This window comes from Cebus imitator, unplaced genomic scaffold (genome assembly GCF_001604975.1).
Source record: "Cebus imitator isolate Cc_AM_T3 unplaced genomic scaffold, Cebus_imitator-1.0 Scaffold247, whole genome shotgun sequence".
Classification (NCBI taxonomy): Eukaryota; Metazoa; Chordata; class Mammalia; order Primates; family Cebidae; genus Cebus; species Cebus imitator.
Genome location: NW_016107562.1, coordinates 1,394,902 through 1,414,893, shown reverse-complemented (window position 1 = coordinate 1,414,893; position 19,992 = coordinate 1,394,902). Strand labels below are relative to the sequence as shown.

The 19,992-nt window shown below is 38.6% G+C and overlaps 1 pseudogene across 1 annotated transcript; it reads left to right on the top strand.

The window, feature by feature from the left end:
* The first annotated feature begins 2,723 nt into the window (after nucleotides 1-2,723).
* LOC108282643 lies at nucleotides 2,724-4,127 on the top strand (annotated as a pseudogene). The gene has a single exon (XR_001816515.2). The product of XR_001816515.2 is annotated as a tubulin beta-2A chain-like (transcript).
* Nucleotides 4,128-19,992: the final 15,865 nt, after the last annotated feature.

Genomic DNA, 19,992 nt, shown 5'->3' with positions numbered 1-19,992 from the left:
TCTGCCTCCTAGGTGCGAGTGATTCTCATGCCTCAGCCTCCCAAATGGCTGCAATTACAGGCATGCACCACCACAGCCAGCCACTCTTTGTAGTTTAGTAGAGACGAGGTTTCACCATGTTGACCAGGTTGGTCTCAAACTCCTGACGTCAAGTGATCTGCCCACCTCAGCCTCCGAAAGTACTGGGATTACAGTTGTGAGCCACCACACCCAGCCTGCTATGATGTGTTAAGATATATATGCATAACTTTCAGGTTTCTTGATTAAATAAGTAAATACAAACCTACTACTTCATTGCACAACTTATGTTATAGTCTATGCCACAGAAAGAATGTTGAACAACTTTATCTACAGTGAACAAAATATAAAGTATAACAAATTAGTCGTAAATAAAACTAAACATAAGTTATCAAATGAATGATATTAAATTACCATGTAGAATTTGTTTGACAAACTACTAGACTAGATACTTACTATGATCACTGAAAATAATGAGGTATATTCATTCATATGAGTTTCAAATCAGATGCCAAAACTTCATTAGCACGATGTTCTGGCTACACAGGACAGATGCTTATGAGCAGCAAATACCATTGTCAAAATTCTCAACTGACCTTGCAAAGTTCATTAGCTGTTATGATAAAGTATTAAAGAAAACACAAAACAAACAAATCTAGCACCACTGAACTGACTGTGGATTCCCTTTCTTAATTATAATAGTTGTACATAAAGCAACAGATTTAATTGCCACATCATTAATTTATCTCAGCCATTAAAGCAGTATAAATAAAATCATGTTAATTAAAGCAGTTTGTTCAAATGATGATGATCCTTCCAATTAGGCTGTCAACTAATAGTAAGAACATTCCTGGGATCCACATTTCTCCATTTCTAAATGAAGCTGGTCAGGGCCATTCCAAAGGGCTCTATGGGTTTTTCTCCGCACATAGGCACAAAGCCAAGCTGGTGAGTGGGGCCTGAAAGCCAGCCTAAGCCTAATTCCTAAGCCATGGGTCTACTGGTCTCTGGGAGCCCAGAGGAGGTCCCTTTGCAAACACACAAAGGAGTCCTTGTGCCCTCTCAGCCCTGAGGCTGCCATTATTTTCTTCCACTGAATGATGCTACAAATTCCACCTATTCTTAGAATCCAGTCCAACAAATATCTAAATAGAAAGTGACTCATGAATAATTTAACCATAGGATTCTTTTGAACATGATGTAAACATTAATAATCGTAACTAATTTTAAAAATTGAGTAACTTTTGAAAAAGATAAATTTTACATTCAAAATATTTTCCAAACCTTAAACTGCCAAACTTTAACTCAAGATAGAATAGAATAAATAGGTAGAATAGAAAGGCAACTGTGGACTAAAAATGTATTATCTCAATGACAAGCTAATCATCTCAAGATTGCTCAAAATTAAAGATCAAGAAGTCACCTCTGCCCTGAATTTTCTAACATTTTGCAACAAACTAAGTTACTCAACATTTGAAACAAGGCAATACAGTAACAGATTATGAATGCTACTTTTCTTCTATCTATGCCCTTTATGGTGAGAGCTTAACCATCAGAAAAATTCAGAATCACAAGAATACACTATGTGCCAATTAAATATTAAGATAGTTTTAAAATGATACTTCATTAAGAAAGCAAAGAGCAATGCTTCTTTTTTCCTTCAACTTTTAAGTTCAGGGTACATGTATAGGATGTGCAGTTTTGTTATACAGGTAAACACATACCATGGGCAAATAGAGATACTTCTTTTCAGTCATACCTTATTTCAAAACTCTTTTTTTAAACTGTTAATCAGGTTAATAATCTTTTAAAAAAAGTTTCCAACCCTTTCTTGGATAGTAATATTTTTTTGTAAGGAGAAAAAAGTGGTTATCTGAATCATCATTCTACATTTATCCAAAGCATACCTATCAGTTTAGCATTTGCTATAACCTTGGGGCAAGTAAAGAAAAAGACTGACTACTTACAACTGAGCCCTTTAGAAGCATTTTTGATTCCCTGGGAAATTCAAATTCTTGTAATATATCAGAATTGCATTAAGAGCAACAGAACAACATTCTGTTTCTTTTACTCTGCAGCCCCACTGAATTTTGCTGACAAGTTGGAACTTTGAGTTATTTTGGCTCAGAGAGCGCTTTTCAGGATGGAAGTGCATTGCTTATTATCCTTTTATCCCTCAATGCTGTCTTGGGCTTCCTAATCACAAAACATTCATTTCACTTCCATTCTCTTCATCATTAACAGATCAAACAACTTTAAATAGTTCTGTATTCTTAAGCAAAGGGAAAGTGGTCATTGTGGGCACCTGTATAAATGTTAGTTTTTAAGGCTTCATCAGATAGAACCAAAAATAAACTACAGAGTATGGACCTTATCTCAGAGGTTCGATTACACTCAATCAATCACATTATATGGATTGAGTGAGATAAATGATCTGTGATAAAAATATATGTGTTCATGTGTTTTTAGCCAAAAAAATAAAATTCTTGCTTAATTAAAGCAAAAGTTCTAATGAATCAAGAGTATATTTATATGATGCTATTTTTAAAATAGTAATGATGCAGCTGTTATTCGTGTGAGTTTTTATCATCTATTGAGAATACTATAAATTATATTCTGGTATACATGTCCCTTTGGTTTTATATTGATTTTCTTAGCTAAGGATAAATAACATTATTACCTCTAGTAAGGTTGTATATGGAGGTCTCTGCGCGGCCGAGCCTGCCGGTCCAGGCAGCACACTGCTCCGAGGGCCAGTGCCACCCGCCCTACAGCCGGCACCATGTGAGAGATCGTGCACATCCAGGCGGGCACAAACAGATCGGTGCCAAGTTTTGGGAGGTCATCAGCGATGAGCATGGGATCCACCCCACAGGCAGTTACCATGCAGACAGTGACTTGCAGCTGGAGAGAATCAACATGCACTACAATGAGTCTGCTGGTAACAAATATGTACCTCGGGCCATCCTGGTGGATCTGGAGCCTGGCACCATGGACTCCATCAGGTCTGGACCCTTTGGCCAGATCTTCAGGCCAGACAACTTCGTGTTCGGCCAGAGAGAAGCTGGGAATAACTGGGCCAAGGGCCACTACACAGAGGGAGCTGAGCTGGTCGACTCAGTCCTGGACGTAGAGAGGAAGGAGTCAGAGAGCTGTGGTTGTCTCCAGGGCTTCCAGCTGACCCACTCTCTGGGGGGCAGCACAGGGTCTGGGATGGGCACTCTGCTCATCAATCAGCAAGATCCGGGAGGAGTACCCAGACCACATCATGGACACCTTCAGGGTCATGCCCTAACCCGAGGTGTCAGGCACGGTGGTGGAGCCCTACAACGCCACCCTCTCCAACCACCAGCTGGTGGAAAACACAGATGAAACCTACCCCATTGATAATGAGGCCCTGTAGGACATCTGCTTGCGCACCCTGAAGCTGACCACCTCCACCTACGGGGACCTCAACCACCTGGTGTTGGCCACTATGGGTGGGGTCACCACCTGCCTGTGCTTCCCAGGCCAGCTGAATGCAGACCTGCGCAAGCTGGCATGAGCACGGTGCCCTTCCCGCACCTGCACTTCATGCCAGCTCAGCACCCCTGACCAGCCGGGGCAGCCAGCAGTACCGCACGCTCACAGTGCCCGAGCTCACCCAGCAGATGTTCGACTCCAAGAACATGACGGCCACCTGCGACCCAGGCCATGGCCGCCACCTGACGGTGGCTGCCATCTTCCGGGGCCGCATGTCCATGAAGGAGATGGATGAGCAGATGCTCAACGTGCAGAACAAGAACAGCAGCCACTTCGTGGAGTGGATCCCCAACAACGTGAAGACAGCTGTGTGTGACATTCCGCCCCGCGGCCCGAAGATGTCAGCCACCTTCATCTGCAACAGCACGGCCATCCAGGAGCTGCTCAAGTGCACCTCAGAGCAGTTCACAGCCATGTTCCGGTGCAAGGCCTTCCTGTCCTGGTTCACCGGCCAGGACATGGACGAGATGGAGTTCACAGAGGCCGAGAGCAACACGAAGGACCTGGTGTCTGAGTACCAGTAGGATGCCACAACCGACGAACAAGGGGAGTTCCAGGAGGAGGAGGAGGGCGAGGGCGAGGCTTAAGAACTCAAATCAATCACGCAACCTTAGTGAACATCTGCTGTCCTGAAGCATGGTCTTTCTACTTACCAACTATGGTGCTCAGTTTTGCCTCTGTTAGAAATTCACACGGTTGATGTAATAATGTAGAACTCCTCTAAAAATTACAGTATTGTCTGTGAAGGTCTCTATACTAAAAAAAAAAGCTTGTGTATAAAAGAAAGAAAAATTGTACATGCTCATTATAAGTAACCAAAAATAAAACAATGTAGTACAAAGGAAAATATTTTTAAATACCTTAAAATCCTACATTTAGAAATTAATTTCTAAAAGTTTATTAACACCGTAGACATTTTTCCCATGTACCGACACAGAAGAAAAGGTAGAAATATGTAGAGATAATTGATTGTTTCACTTGTAAAAAGAGAAGTCAGTCAAGTTGCTAAGTAAATTTATATTAAACTTACAGCCTGGAAAATTGTCTTGAAAGATAAATATTTTAGTTTCAAGAGCAAGGCACTTAACAGACACAAGAGATTTTTCCTTTTCCAATGATCTGGACTTCAAGGTTCAAGAAGCAAAGCCATAAAGAAGCAAGGCATAAAGTTTTCACCATAAACAGGAAGTCCAGTCCACTTTTGAGAAACTGAATCCTGCCAAGCATCATGTGACTGAGCTTGAAAGCAGATCCTTCCCCACTGGAGCCTTGAGATGGCTGCAGCCCCCAACTAACACCTTGATGGTACCTTTCTAGAAGAGAGACCCTGAGCCAAAGGACTTAACAAAACTACAGCTGAGTTTCTAATCCACAGATGCTACTAGACGGTAAGTTTTGTTTAAGCCATTTGGAGTACTTTGGCAAATAGCAGCAAATAACTCATCTATTATTCAGCACATCAAAACTGAAACTGAGAAACTAGAATAATTAATATTGAATTAAAGTTTTATCTCTTGTAGAATTTTATGCATGGATTAGATTCCTGAGAATCATGTTTATTCCTTCCATTTAATAATGTTCTTTCCAATAACATCCTTATTCTTTCCATTTCATTTTAGATCATTTCATTAAACCTGTTCACCATTTTCCTGATTCTGTTTTCAGCTGTGTATATATGTTCTTTTCATTGCTTCTAATAGGCTTTTCATCCCTATAATGTCTTTTATTCCATTTTGTTTATAAGCTCTTCCAGCATACTTCCACTTCAATCTGTTTTCTTTATGCTATTGTTTTGGAGATATTGTGTTCTCTTTTTTTTTTTTTTAAATACAGCAAAATTGTTTATCTTAACATCATTCAAAAATTATTTTTTCTGTTTGGGTAATTCCCCTCATAATATATGTTTTCATCTAGTTCTAATTATATTCATATCCAACTTTTGCATTTGTATGCATACTGTGCTAGTCATTTCTAATTATTACTTTTTTAAAAAAATGGATCTATTTGTTCTAAAACTATATGAAGGAGTGATTAGAATGGGTACAGGCGATGAGTGTTCTGGGATATCATATAGCCCCTGCTTAAGGCTGAATCTTTGTGTGCTCCCAAAATGCATACACTGAAATCCTAACCACTAGTGATAGTATTAGCAGGTGAGGTCTTTGGGAGGTGATTAGGTCATAAGGATGGGGCCTTCATGAGAGCTCTTATACAAAGCACCACAAAGGGTTCTCTTTTCCATCCACCATGTTTCCATCCACAGACAGAAGACTAACATTTATGAACCAAGAAGTGAACCCTCATCACACACGGAATTTGTTGGCACCTTGATATAGGACTCTCCATCCTCTAGAACTATGAATAATACATTTCTGTTGTTTAGAAGCCACCCAGTCTATGGTATTCTGTTATAGCAGCCCAAATGTATCAGAAGATGCAGCCTCCATTATTATTTATTTTCCCCAACAATATTCACCATCTCACTAAAACGGCTATTTTCTCCGCATTGGGGGCACATCTTCCTCAATTGTTAGCACTCAAGTAAATAGTGTGGCTTAGTGTAATAAAGTAATGAAGTCACCCATTAGCATCTCCTTCATCCATTTCACTTCCAACAAGAAGCCTAGTTCCCAGGTAATAAAAAGTGTTCTTTGGCCTCGGATCTGCCCCCCTGCTACTTGGTGTCAAACTGGGTCACTCTAGGAACTACTCTAGTTTTCCTTACATAAAAATTACTTAATCCTGTTTTCAGTATTGTAACTATTGTTTTAAGAACAATATGGAACTTCCTCAAGGTCCAAGCAAGTATATGATGGCTCACAACATAATCATCACAATATATGACCAATAAACAGAGTTCACAGTTCTTAATTTGGAATTGTGGCCATTTTTAGGTCATTTTTTTCTCTAGTTATAATTCCTTTTATTGACTTTGCTGATTTTGTAGGAAAGAAATAAAGTTAAAAATTCCTTGACTCCATTATCAATAAGTCAAATTCTATTCTTAAAATTAAAAAAAAAAAAAAAATGAAGGTAAAGCCAGATGGGCAAATAGAAGCCTTCACCAATTGCCCTCCACACGCAATACATACACAGGAACACTAAACTTAACAAGTATCACACACATGCAAAAGCACCTTCCTAAGAACCAAAAATCAGGTGAGCAATCACAGCACCTGGGACCACTGGTGCTGTGGTAACTTCGTATCACCAAAAGCAGCACTGAAGAAGGTAAAAAGACAGCCTTGAATCACTGACACCATCCTTCCCCTATCCCCCAGCAGTGGCCATATAGCATGAAGAATTTGCACATTTGGGGGAGGAAAAGTGCCTTGAGTGTGGGACTCTGCATTGAACGAGGTGCTGCCTGGTGATAGCACAAAGCAACACTAGGCTAAACTCAGCCAACGCTCAAGAAGCATTTAGAAGAAGCAGTTAGACCAGCCCTAGCCAGAGGGGAATTGCTGCTCATCCTAGTGGTTGGAGCTTGAGTTTTGATAAGCCTCACCACTGCGGCTAAAGTGTTCTGGGGTTCTAAATAAATTTAAAAGGCAGTCTAGGCCACAAGGACTGCAATTACGAGGCAAGTTCTAGTGCTATGCTGGGCTCAGAGCCAGTGGATGTCAGGGTTATGGAACCTAGTGAGATATTTGTTTTAGGCAGCCAAGAAGGCTAAAGGAGTGCTGTGCAGCCCCTCCCCAATCCTAGGCTGCATAACTTGTGGCAACAAAAGTGGCTCCTTCCTTCTGCCTGAAGGGAGGGGAGGGAAGAGTAAAGAGGACTTTGTCTTGAATCTTGGAGACCAGCTTCACCACAGAAGGATATGGCAACAGTCAATGTCAAGCAGCCTAGCTCTTGGATAACATATCTCGACACACCCCGGGCCACAAAGGAACCCACTGCCGTGAAGGGAAGGACCTAGGCCTGGCAGGATTCATAACCTGCTGACTAAAGAGCACTTGAGCCCTGAAGAACCAGCAGCAACGTGGGCCTGTTAACGAAGAGCCTCTGGGATTTGCTGGCTTCAGGTGAGACCCAGCTCACTCCCAGGTATGGTGGTGGCTACTGTGAGACATTCCTTCCACTTGAGAAAAGCGGAGGGAAAACTTAAAGGGACATGGTCCGTCACCTCAAGTACCATCTCGGCCACAGCGAGGCAGGGCACCATGTGGGCTCCTAGGGTTCCCAGTTCCAGGCTTGGCTCTTGGTTGGCATTTCTCATTTGTCCTCTGCCAGAAGGGACCCCATTGCCCTGAATGGTGAGCTCCAGGCCTGGCAGCATTCATAACAAGCTGACTGAAGAGCACCTAGACCTTACGTGCACATTGGCGACAGTCTAGCAATACCTACCGTGAATCTGCAGTAGTGGTGACCACGCCAAGAGGCTCCTCTGCCTATGGAAAAGAAAAAATGCTAATAAGTAAAAAAAATATGAAAATTATAGAACTCAGTGGTGAAAGTAAGTTCACAATAAAATTCATAATACTTTAATACTATGATGAAAGTGTGTAAGTCACTTGTATCTTTAGAATAAAGTATAAAAGACAAAACTGTTAAAAATAATAATCACGGCAATAATTTGTTAAGGGTAACACAGTATAAAACCATGTAAATTGTAAACAATGAAAATTTTAAATATGGGGGTGGAGTAAAAGTATAGAATTTGTTTAAACATAATCAGTTAAGTGTTATCAGCTTAAAATAGCCCGCTATAACAAGATGTTTTTAAGGCTCATATTAACCACAAAGCAAAAACCCTAAATACACAAAAATATAAAAAATAAGTAATAATTGAGTGATCTGAGATAAAGAAAATTAAGTATCCAGAAAAATCAATCATATTTTATATGTTACAACAGCCATAAGAGAGAAATTTAGTATTTTTTATAATAGTACCCTTTTCACAAAATTGCACACAATATTTTTGTGGGTCAGATTTATGTTGTCTTGAGAATTTAAAGAACATTTTGACCTAGAGTACATAATATCATAAAACTACATCACAACTCAATTTTTAAATACTTTTTATTAATCTTCTATAAAATGGGACATTTCTAAAATAATGGCAAGGTTTTAATTAATTAGTGGAAGGCTTTCAATATTAATATTTGTTATGATTTCCACTAAAATATTTTTAAATGCTTAATATTTTTATTTATTCTCTTTTTATAAACTAACTTTCCCAGTTTCTATTATTCACTACTAGATTATATAATCAAGCTTGAAACTAATCATGTCAGCTTCCTGGAGTTTATTATAATTAATCTTTAAATACACTGTACCAAATGTTAGAATTGATTAATAGAGAAAGTAACATAATAAAAATGCTGAACTAAATATCATCACTAATTCCAAATCAATAATGGAAAATAATTCCAAATGACCTATGAATAGTGTGACTTGTGATTAATATCTAGTTGATGCCCAAATGACCTATGAATAGTGTCACTGTGATTAATATCTAGTTGATGCCCTGACTTTTCTTTTTATCATGCCTGTAAGATAGTAAGCAAGAAGGCAGAGACAGCCTTCCCCCAAACATCACATGTCCCCAAAACATGTGAAGTAGTTATTCATGATGAACTGAAAGTTGTCCCACCTTTGGTATTTGCCCTTAAAGTGCTTCATTTTTCATCTGTTATAGATCAAGTCCAATTATGAAGCCTTCATTTATCTAAAAGTTGCACTGATTATTTGCTGCTGCACATGTGACTCAAGAACACATTTAATATTAAATCTTTCCCTATGTTTCTCATGTCAGAAAGCACCAAGTAAGGAAATGGAAAATCGTAACAGTAGGAGACTGCCTGCCAAAATTAGCGAATGTGAATTACAATGACACTCCAGATCCAAAAATAGACTGAATTTTAATTATTTCCTTTGAAGGAAAATAACAATGACATCTAAATAGATGTCTCAAATAAGGCATCTGTCTTCAGGAAATAAGAAATAATAGACTACTATTTGAAAATGCTTCCTGGTACCCAGTCAGGCTGTATTGTAAACAACCACAGTTGGAATCTCTGCTTCTGGCATTGCAAGGAGCCAGAACAGAGTGAACTTGTCAGAATAGAGTATCTACATCTCCTACTCTGCCCTTGTATTCTCTCCACATAAATAACACACACACAAGAAATCTAGATCTCACAAATAGGTGCTAAAAGGCTCGGCTCTTAATACTATGTATTTTATCATAAACACTACATGGTTTTAATTCCTACCAGCCGACTTTTCTGAACCAGCCTTGACGTAATGTTAGGGGAGCTACATTATTCTTTGAGCTTCACTTCTGCTGAAGGACTGAAGAATCTATTCATGACAACACCTGATATTGTTCCAGTAATGTTTTTTCATCCTCCCTGTGAATGGAAGCTGCTGTGTGCACCTCTTGAGGCACACACTGACAAATGGGGCTTATTCCTAAGAAACAGACAACCATCCAAAATGTAGTCAAGCTAGTGTCAACTTACACCATGACACTTTCTCACAAATTTATTACAGAGTTATGGTCAGAGTTCCTGTTGAAAAACTTCATAAAGTTGTTTTTTCTATTGTTGATTAATTCCCCACAAGAAAAAAGAGTAATTCTCAGTTTCATAATTTCACTAACTTTTAAAATGACTTTCTCCAGAATCCATACTCAGACTGTAACCCAGTGTACCCCCTCTTTCCATGCTCCAAGAAAGTATCCAGACAGTGTACAGCTGAAGGTCTTAGGTTTGCACAGGCCTGGGTATAAAGCGATCCTCTGGAGTCAGACTGCCTGGTTCAAATCCTGGCTCAGAAAATGACCAGCTCTGTGACCACGAGGAGGCTCTTTAGTCTCCAAACCTTGGTTCTTCCAAATGTATGGGAAAATGAGGACCATAATGGAATGTTCTGAAGATTAAATGAAATTGCCCACATAAAATCATTAGTAGAGTGACTGAAACACTGCAAAGTTTCAATGTTTATTTCTCCCTCATGTATCTTTTTCTCTATTTTTTTTTTTTTGAGATGGAGTTTCACTCTTTCACCCAGGCTGGAGGGCAGTGGCACAATTTCAGCTCATTGCAACCTCCGCCATATGGTTTCAAGCAATTCTCCTGCCTCATCCTCCTGGGTAGCTGGGATTGCAGGTGCCCATCACCATGCCCGGCTAATTTTTGTATTTTTAGTAAAGACGAGATTTCACCATGTTAGCCAGGCTGGTCTCAAACTCCTGACCTTGTGATCTACCTGCCTCGGCCTCCCAAAGTGCTAGTATTACAGGAATGGGCCACCGAGCCCAGCCCTGTTTTTCATTTTCATTCTACAAGTCTTGCCGTAAAATCCATGGAATACAAGATGTACAACTCAAGTTATGTTGTATGTGGTTAAATTAGCAAACTAGAAGAGGCAAAATCTGCATGATTCTTAATTGATTAAATTGGTCTCTTAAACAAACACCAAAGTGTACTGTCTATAGAAGACCCATAAGGGGCAAAAGCAACTGCTTCCTTCTGTGTGTACCAGAACGAACAGAATGCTTCAGGATGCTCAGTCTACTGGGAGAAAAGATGCATTCAATAAAGCTTTTCTCAAAAATCAGAGAAAATATTTGTATTTTAAATGGTATCCTGAATCAATTTTTGCAGTACATTTTTAATAAATCAGCTTTGAAAAGTTCTCCATTGCTTAAATAATATTAGACAATATGAGCTATGTAGTTACCAAGACAATCATTCACTTATGTACCAGTTTAATTTCAACATAATAATTATTCTGGTATTAATTCAATAGAAGCTCTTTCTCCTTTACATGACATGTGATACTTAAATCTTACTAAATTATAACAATAATTAATATAAGGAAAAATATTGTATACTGTCAACCTACAATAAATACACTAAAATATCAGTCTATTGTTTTAATTAGAGGTGGGGGTCTCACTTTGTTGCCCAGGCTGAAGTGCTATGGATATTCACAGATGTGATCACAGCCCACTACAGGCTTCAACTCCTGGGATCAAGTAATCCTCCTGCCTCAGCTTCCCAACTAGCTGGAACTACAGGTATGCCACTCTACCCCGCTATGTGTGTCTAATTATTAATGGCCCATTGATCAGTAAATTCCATGTCATTTTTCCAGCAGATCCCTGAGTCACTGTAGCTTTATGATTGAGAATTAAGGCCAAGCCAAATTCCTCCTCTCCCCAAATTTCAACACATACAAATGATGAACTCAAGAATCATGGCATTCCCATTCTTAAAGATTACCATAGCCCTTTCCAAATTAACAGCATGCTCAAATGTTTTTGCAAAATTCTAATAAAATGAAACTTACAGAGACTCATTCATATTTTTCATGAGAAAAAGTAATGTAACAAATTCCATATTATAAAAAGAGCATGAGACCAAACAACCAAAAGTTCTAATTCTAATCCCAGTTTATCATTAACTTTATGAGCGATATTGAGTGAAAGCACCTTGTTATACCTCAACTTCCCTATCTTAAAAGGTAAGGGTTATAGTACTTGTCCTATTACTGCACCTGGTTGTTGACCAAATTAAATACAATAAATTATATTTATTTTCAAACATATATTTATATTTCATATATAATTTTCAGATCATATATATATGTGTTGTACAAATGTAAAATATTACTGTCAATCTTCTTAGAACATTTCATTCCCTCTATAACATGTCTCTCTTACCAACCACATCCTTGCATGACATTCTCCTAAGAGTTCTTTATTCTTACCAATGACCCAGAGTTGTAATGCCGCATTGTAAATAATTGCCATTTGAGAATATTTTTAAAGTAACAATTTGGCATTTTGGCTATCTATGTATCCATTTGTATATAATATAATATAATATAATTTCATTGTTTCCTGTTTTCGGTAAATATTATCTTCCAGCATTACCTTGAAGGAATATTTGATTTATAAATTTTACTGATTACAGTTCTATTTCACAGGAAAATGATGTAATACAGAACTAGCGTAATATGAAAATGTGTTCTGGGCCAGGGATTTGCACCTCAATTTGCAGGTGTGAAAATTTTCATTTTATCTTTTTGTTTTTCAGTGTCCTATTCTAACACACCAACATATGTATGAAGAGAAAAAAACAGGTAAACAACAGACAGTATGGCAGCAAAAGCCGGGGTTTGTAGCTGGTGATTTCAAGTCTGGCTTCACTGCTTATCAGCAAAGGGTAAATCATTTCACCTTGCTTAATCTAAGTTTTCCTATAGGTAAAATAGTACATTTTATATAACAGTTATAAAATTTAGAAATACAGCCAAAACATCTAGTTTTCATAATCTTGGGAAACAATATCATGTCCATATGCTGATATTCCAAATGAAACACTAAGTACTTATGTGCTCCAATTAAAAGGAACCTTCTTTTCTTCAGGCTCATACCCTCTCAGCCCTTTAAGCTTCAGCATCTTCAGAGTTAATTGTTCATATCCCAGGCTTGATGCTGATTATTCTTGACAGCTGCAAAAAGGGCAGAAACTGCACCACAGGGTGTGGTGACTCATGCCTGTCATCCCAGCACTTTGGGAGGCCGAGGCAGGCGGATCACCTGAGGTCAAGAGTTCAAGACCAGCCTGGCCAACATGTCTCTACTAAAAATACAAAAATTAGCCAGGCATAGTGGCAGGTGCCTATAATCCCAGCTACTCTGGAGGCTGAGGCAGGAGAATTACTTGAACCCAGGAGGCAGAGGTTACAATGAGCCAAGTTTGTACTCTAGCCTGGGCAACAAGAGTGAAACTCCATCTCAAAAAAAAAAAAAAAAAATGAGATATATGATTCTGGGAGGAGGACTTAACTTCTTGCTCAACTATTGACCACTCCAGAAGCAGGCTTCCCATGAACTACGATATTTTCCTGCCACCTGGGAATTAGCACATCTCCAGTTTGCTGTGAGGGGTCTAATCGTGAGATCCAGCAATTGCTCCCACAGAGAAAGGGGAGAGCTCTGAGTTACAATATGTTAAAAAAAAAAATTTTTTTTAAGGCCAAGAGTAACAAGAGGAGAGACTGGCGATCTAGGAACAAGGTCACTTGTGGCCTAAAGTGACCTTGGTGCCGTGTAATGACATAGCTCTGGCTACAGTAACCATCTGCCATGAAGATGTGGCTTGGCAGAGAACATCTCTTGGTGCCTCCCACTTCACTCTCCCTAAAGTGGAAGCTGAGTGTCAGCACTGTTAACACTGGGCAAGCCTTAGAGGTGTGGGTTCATCAGAACAACAGCCACTTTTGCCTGTGGTCACTGAAGCTGGGGTCCTGGTCACCTCTCCAGCAGCTGGGAGGCAGCTCCTAGCAATTTGCTCAAGATACAGTAATTCCTAAAGGTTTGATAAATGCACCTTCTCTAAAAGGCAGGCTCAGACAGGGACACTTGAAGACAAAACTGGCCTGAATGCAAAGCGTGATAAGGTCTTTGACTCACTATCAAAGACGCTCATTGCCTCAGAACCAGTGCTTACTTTCTACCTGAAGCTCATGAGGCAGAGCCTTGCCCGTCGGCCACCTCCAATCCAAGGACAAATTCACTCTCAGGTTCCTCACTGCTCTTTCTTACAATCAAGCTGCAATAAAGGTTACATGAGTTCAGTAAAAATGTTAAATAACTTTGAATTTCAAAAGGAATGCAAGTGTGGGACCCTTTCCTTGGAGAAAGCTCCTCCACATCTGTGTAAATTTATGGATACAGACAGATTCTAGAATGGAGGGTTTCTTCCAGTGCCCCCCAGCAAGCAACTAAACTCTATAGTACAACAGGTACCAGAGAAGTGGAGTAAAATCTACTCCCTTCATTCTAAGCAGATATGCTGGTACAGCTAAAATGTCTTTTTCAAAGACAATATATATTAAATGTTTTGCGCATCAAAAATAAGTGTTCAACAAGATAGTTATCGTTATTAGAAACAAAACACAGTGTGCGGTTTCTGCTAGGCAGCTCCTTAACTAGACTTACAAGAAGTATGTAGAATGTCAATCAGCATTTACTTCTCTTTATTTAGCCACCTACATATTAAATGAAAAGTCAGAGCTTGAGGTCAGTATAACACAGACTTTTATAATAGTCCAGGTTAAATTCTATTTTCCCTCATCTCTAAATTTTCCATTTGCAAGTACACGACCATAATGTGTTGACTAATAACATAAAATGATAACAGTGTGTATTTTTGTTAGTAACTAGAACTGTTCTGTCTCTAAAGATTCTCGGAAAAGAAAAAAAAGGCAAAGCTCATAAAGATAGGATAAATTGAAATCAAAGGCTTATTCCCTGGAAAAATTCTTCAACTGCATGTATACCCTCCTCAGTCCCTTACAACCAAAACAGAAAACCACACACGTCTTTTAATCCTAGAGTCTGGAGGCTGAATCCTAACTCCCTTTCATTTGTCCAGATAGACTGGAAGATAGAAGGTACTTAATGGTAAAGTATGCTTAACCAATTGGAATCTGACTGGCATCAGCATTCCAGACTCTGGTCCACTCCAGAGATGTAGAAGAAAGCGGATAACAAGGACACATACACACAGCTGTTTCACAAAACATAAAATATAACAGCTCACACTTACATAACACTTACTGTATGCCAGACATTGCTCGAAGCAGTGTGTGTGTGCATGTGTGTATTTGTATGTGCGCACGCCTGTGTGTGTGAATGAGTGTGTATCATATAATCTTGACAACTCTATGAGAAAGTTGTTATTGCTTTCCATCTTTACAGACTGGAAAATTAAAGCCCCAAGGTCACACAGCTGGAAAATGGCAAAGCTGACATTTAAACCCGGGCCATCTGAGCTTTGGAGTCTGTGCTTTTAACCACTAAACTCTACCACCTAGAGTGGACTTTTCCCCAAGAATGATATCAGCTGGAAGGCCCTCCTCAAATCATTTTCTCTGAAGCGTCACCAGAGAAAGTTTTACCGTTTCTGAGGACAATGGTGGTGCTGCTATCTCCTCTTCCTTCAGGTGATCCTGGGGCCTAAGGATTTTTCATATTTACACGGCCTGCAGCTCACACTGGCAGATCTCTTGTGTCACTCCAAGCAGTTCAAAGATTGAACTGGTCACTACTTAGGCATCAGTACAGTTTTGATGAGCTTTTCTGTGGGAAGCACTGCACTGAGCACCACAAACTTACAAAGGTAAAGGGAGAAAGGTCCTTGTGCTCAGACATTACTATAAATGGAATTGTATCCCTGTAAAATATATATGTTGAAGCCCTAATTCCCAGTGTGATGAGAATTGGGGTGAAGCCTTTGTAAGCCTTTGAAGGCTTTGTAAGGCTTCACCCCAATTCTCATCCCACTGGGAATTAGGGGGTCTGAAGGGTGGAACCCCAATGATGGGATTAGTGCCCTTCTAAGAAAAGATACCAGAAAGCTTCCTCATTCTGTCTCTTCTTGTGCCATGTGAGGATGAAGCACGAAGGCAGCTGTCAGAAACCTAGGGAGAGAGGCCTCTCCAGAAACTGAGCATGTCCATGCCTTGGACTTCTAGTCTCCAAACTGTGAAAAAAAAACTAATTTCTGTTGTTTATGCCACCCAGTCTATGGTAGTTTCTTATGGTAGCCTGAGCTGACTTAGACAGACACTGACTTAGACAGGACAGGACAGACACTTATATCTAGGTCCATGGAAGAGATTCAGACAGGATGAAGAAGTTGTATATAAAGGTCCTATATAGAAATACACCCTTTAATAGAGAAGGTTTAGTATACAGATAATAATTATTATCGTAGTACTACTGCTACCAATTACTGAATATTTAATACAACATCTTCTCATTTATTCCTCAAAACAATCCTATGAAAACTAGAGAGACTAGGTAATTTCCCCAGAGCACACAACAGTAACTGGCTGACAGTCAACCCAGCTATGACTCCAAATCCTCTGACTCCACTCTGGCATCATGCAGAGAGTGGCAAGGCAGGACTTTTATAGGAAAGCTTCCAGCACTGCTGAAATAAAGCAGTAGAAACTCAGCAAACCAGACCTAGATTCAAGGCTTTCAAAAACAATAGGGTACTTATTTTTAGCTCCTGCCAAGACAAAGGAAAATAGCAGCTTCTTATTTGTGGAATGATTGTTCCTTTTAAATTAATCCAATGTGAATAAAAAGATCGAAGTTGAACTTGGATATTGCGACCAATCTCAAAGGGTTCTGGAGGGGACTTTGTATGATCAAGGATAATCATGTGCTCATGTTATTTAATCTGAAATCACAATCCCTTTCAGGTAAATGCGAAAACTGGGAATGTTTCAATGCTTTAAATTGAATAACAATACATTTCACAGATTTTCGATTTGAAATGCACAGCACTCTGTTTTCCCTGCTCTCAGAAAACCTGTGCTCTGAAGTAGATTCATTGAGGGCTAAAAACTCCAATGGCACCTATTGAGTTACTGCAGTAGGGCTTTTTTTTTTTTTGTCTGCAGTTCTCTGTTCATCAAGCATTATGTTCTCAAGAAAAGTGTAATATTTAAGAAAAATTGTTTCACAGTCAGTAAAGGCATGTTTTGTCAACTGTCTGGTAAGCTGTTAAATGGAAGCTTTTTTTCTTTTTTCCAGCCAAATGATTTCAACACAATCTACTACCAGATGTCTTCTGTTTCTGAACAAATGATGATAGGAAGCAATTTCTGTCCATCCACAAAGGTATAAATAGCAAATAATCTTGGCCCCATTTAAAGTGTGATGCAACAAACCGTGGAGCCCTAAACCCAACATACACTATTCAGTTTTCTCATGGGTATTTTTTATTTCCCTAGATTATTTCAAAGAATAAGAGAAATAAATGATACATTTGTAAACACATGATAAATGTTTTATCATGTTTATCTATGAATAGATAAATTCTATTTGTTTTGTTATAGAAATAAAAGTTTACCTTGGGAATTATAAATTGTGTTTATAGAGCAAAATTCAACATTATAATGAAATGTGCCATGAGAAAATGTTCATCTGATTAGCATTTAAAGATACGCATTATGGTTGGCGTTCTGTAAGCTAATTAAGCAAAACTCAAATTCATATTGTGTAATGTTTATTTTTCTAACAACTTACTTTTACATGTCAAATGACATATCCCTCCTCCTTCTAAAAGAATTTAAAATAGATTGCAACAAAAGATATAGCAAAGAAAAAGAGAAAATGTCCAGGCAAAAAATTAAAAGAAGATGCAAATATTTTGACTACAAGTAACATCATTGCTGCCGCTTGAAATTTAAATTGGCACTGCACATTTTCTTAATAAGGCCAAACACATATAGATAGATAGACAGACAGGCAGACATAGAACAGAGTAAATCTTATACCTGCCTTTATGCCATTGTTGCATAGTAAGAAATATATTAACCCTTCAGAAAAAAAGAATATTTTTCTGGCACTAAATTTAAATCAAGAGTTATGGGCAATGGGAAGGAAATTGCTGAATAAAAATAAAAAATAAAAAGATTCTTAGAGCCCCTTTGAAGAATAGTCTTCAAAACATCAACCAGAAAATTTCTACGCAGATAGACCAAAATGACAACTTAAATATACCAGGTGCTTCGAGATGACAGGATCATCTTCAGAATATTTGAAACAAAGACAGGATGGATTTGATTTTCTCAGGGCTAAAGTGGATGAGATCACAGACAGATGATTACAGGATCCAGGTGGATTCAGCAAGAGATAAAACAAAAGGGATGTGGTAAGGCCTCTGGTAAAAAGACAGAAAGCAGGTAAAAACACTTACTCTTAATATGGCTTAAATTAGAGAAAGATCTCAGCAGATTTTGTTTTACATAGACACTCTTTATAATGAAAATCAACTCTATGAAACTATCCACACATAAGAATTTACTATACTATAATGGCAGGAATAATTTCTCAAATTTTAAAGAAATGAATTCCTAGAAAAACCAGACTTCTTAACAGTTCATAAAATAATTCACTCAACAGGTACTTAATCTCTACCACACCATCACAAATAAGCTCCACCTGAAAGATCACTGCCAAAGAAAACTTCTCAACCATTACATCATCCATTGTATTATGGTAACTATCTACCTAGAGTCTAAAAACTTTAATAGTCAAGGAACAAAATCATTTGAAACAAATCTTTTATGATTATATATTTTTAAATCAATGGCCATTATAAAAATTGTAGAATGTTTTTCACAGGGAGCATCACATGATGATGGTGTAATCCGCAGGGCCACAAAAGGGCAGCCCACAAGGTGCAGATGGAGTTACGCAGATTTTACCAGATGATGGCAGGCAGGGTTATCATAGCAAATCTCTGGTGATGTATGCATTGTGACAATTCCCAGTTGTTAGGTTTGAAGAGGGTGTGTGTGTGTGTGTGTGTGTGTGTGTGTGACAGAGAGAGAGAGAGAGAGAAAGAAAGAGAAAGAAAGAAAAGAATATGAAAGAAAAAGTTTTTTGAGAAGATAAAATATTTTTAAACAATTTAGAATATTTCTTAATCTGGAAAAAATCAGCATGGGACTGATCTTTTCCAGATTAAGAAATTTTCTAATTGTTTGAAACACGCTCTTCCACTAAACTTTAATTCCTAGTTGATGGGCTTACCTTAAAATTCTGAGGGTACTCACACAGCTACTTGGCACTCATTTCAGAGTGAGTTCTTGTTCCTAATTTATGTTTGGATCTCTCACAGCACAGAGCCTTTATCAAACCTTTTTTGGTTGAGATGTAGCAGAATTAGTAATGCAGAGAACAAGTCCAATGCTGAACACAAGAATATAAACTTATGAAACAGGGCTGTTGCTTTCAAAACAGGCACTTCTGTTTCATTTGCTCACTTAATAATTGTGAGGTGGTGTGGCAGTCACAGTGGGACAGACACACAGGAGGAAAGAAAGTATACCAATCAGTGGCAGAGAGTATTGTCCTGATGGCATGGCAGAGCCAGGCCGTTTAGATTTGAATGTTGGCCCCAAAATTTACAGAGAAACTTAGAAAAAATACTTAATCTCACTGTGTTTCATTTATAAATGCATATCATATCAACATCTACAACACAAGATCATTTTGAGGATTAAATAAGTTAATATAAGCAAGGCGCAAGGAATAGTGTCTAACCTAGCACAGCATTATTTAAGTTCTAGTTATTATTGTTCTAATATTTCTTTTATATTAATTTGGATTTAACATCCAAATAATTGGAGAATAAAACAGGTAGATATGAGAGAATTTGTGCCCTGGGTTGTAAGGGACAGAAACTCAGCTGAGACTGGCTTTTTTTTTTTTTTTTTATTAGAGTTTTTGTTTTTCTGTGTTCCAGGCTGGCGTGCAATGGCACAATCTTGGCTCACTACAACCTCCACCTCCTGGGTTCAAGTGCTTCCCCTGCCTCAGCCTCCCGAGTAGCTGGGATTACAGGCACATGCCACCATGCCTGGCTAATTTTTCTATGTTTTCAGTGGAGATAGGGTTTCACC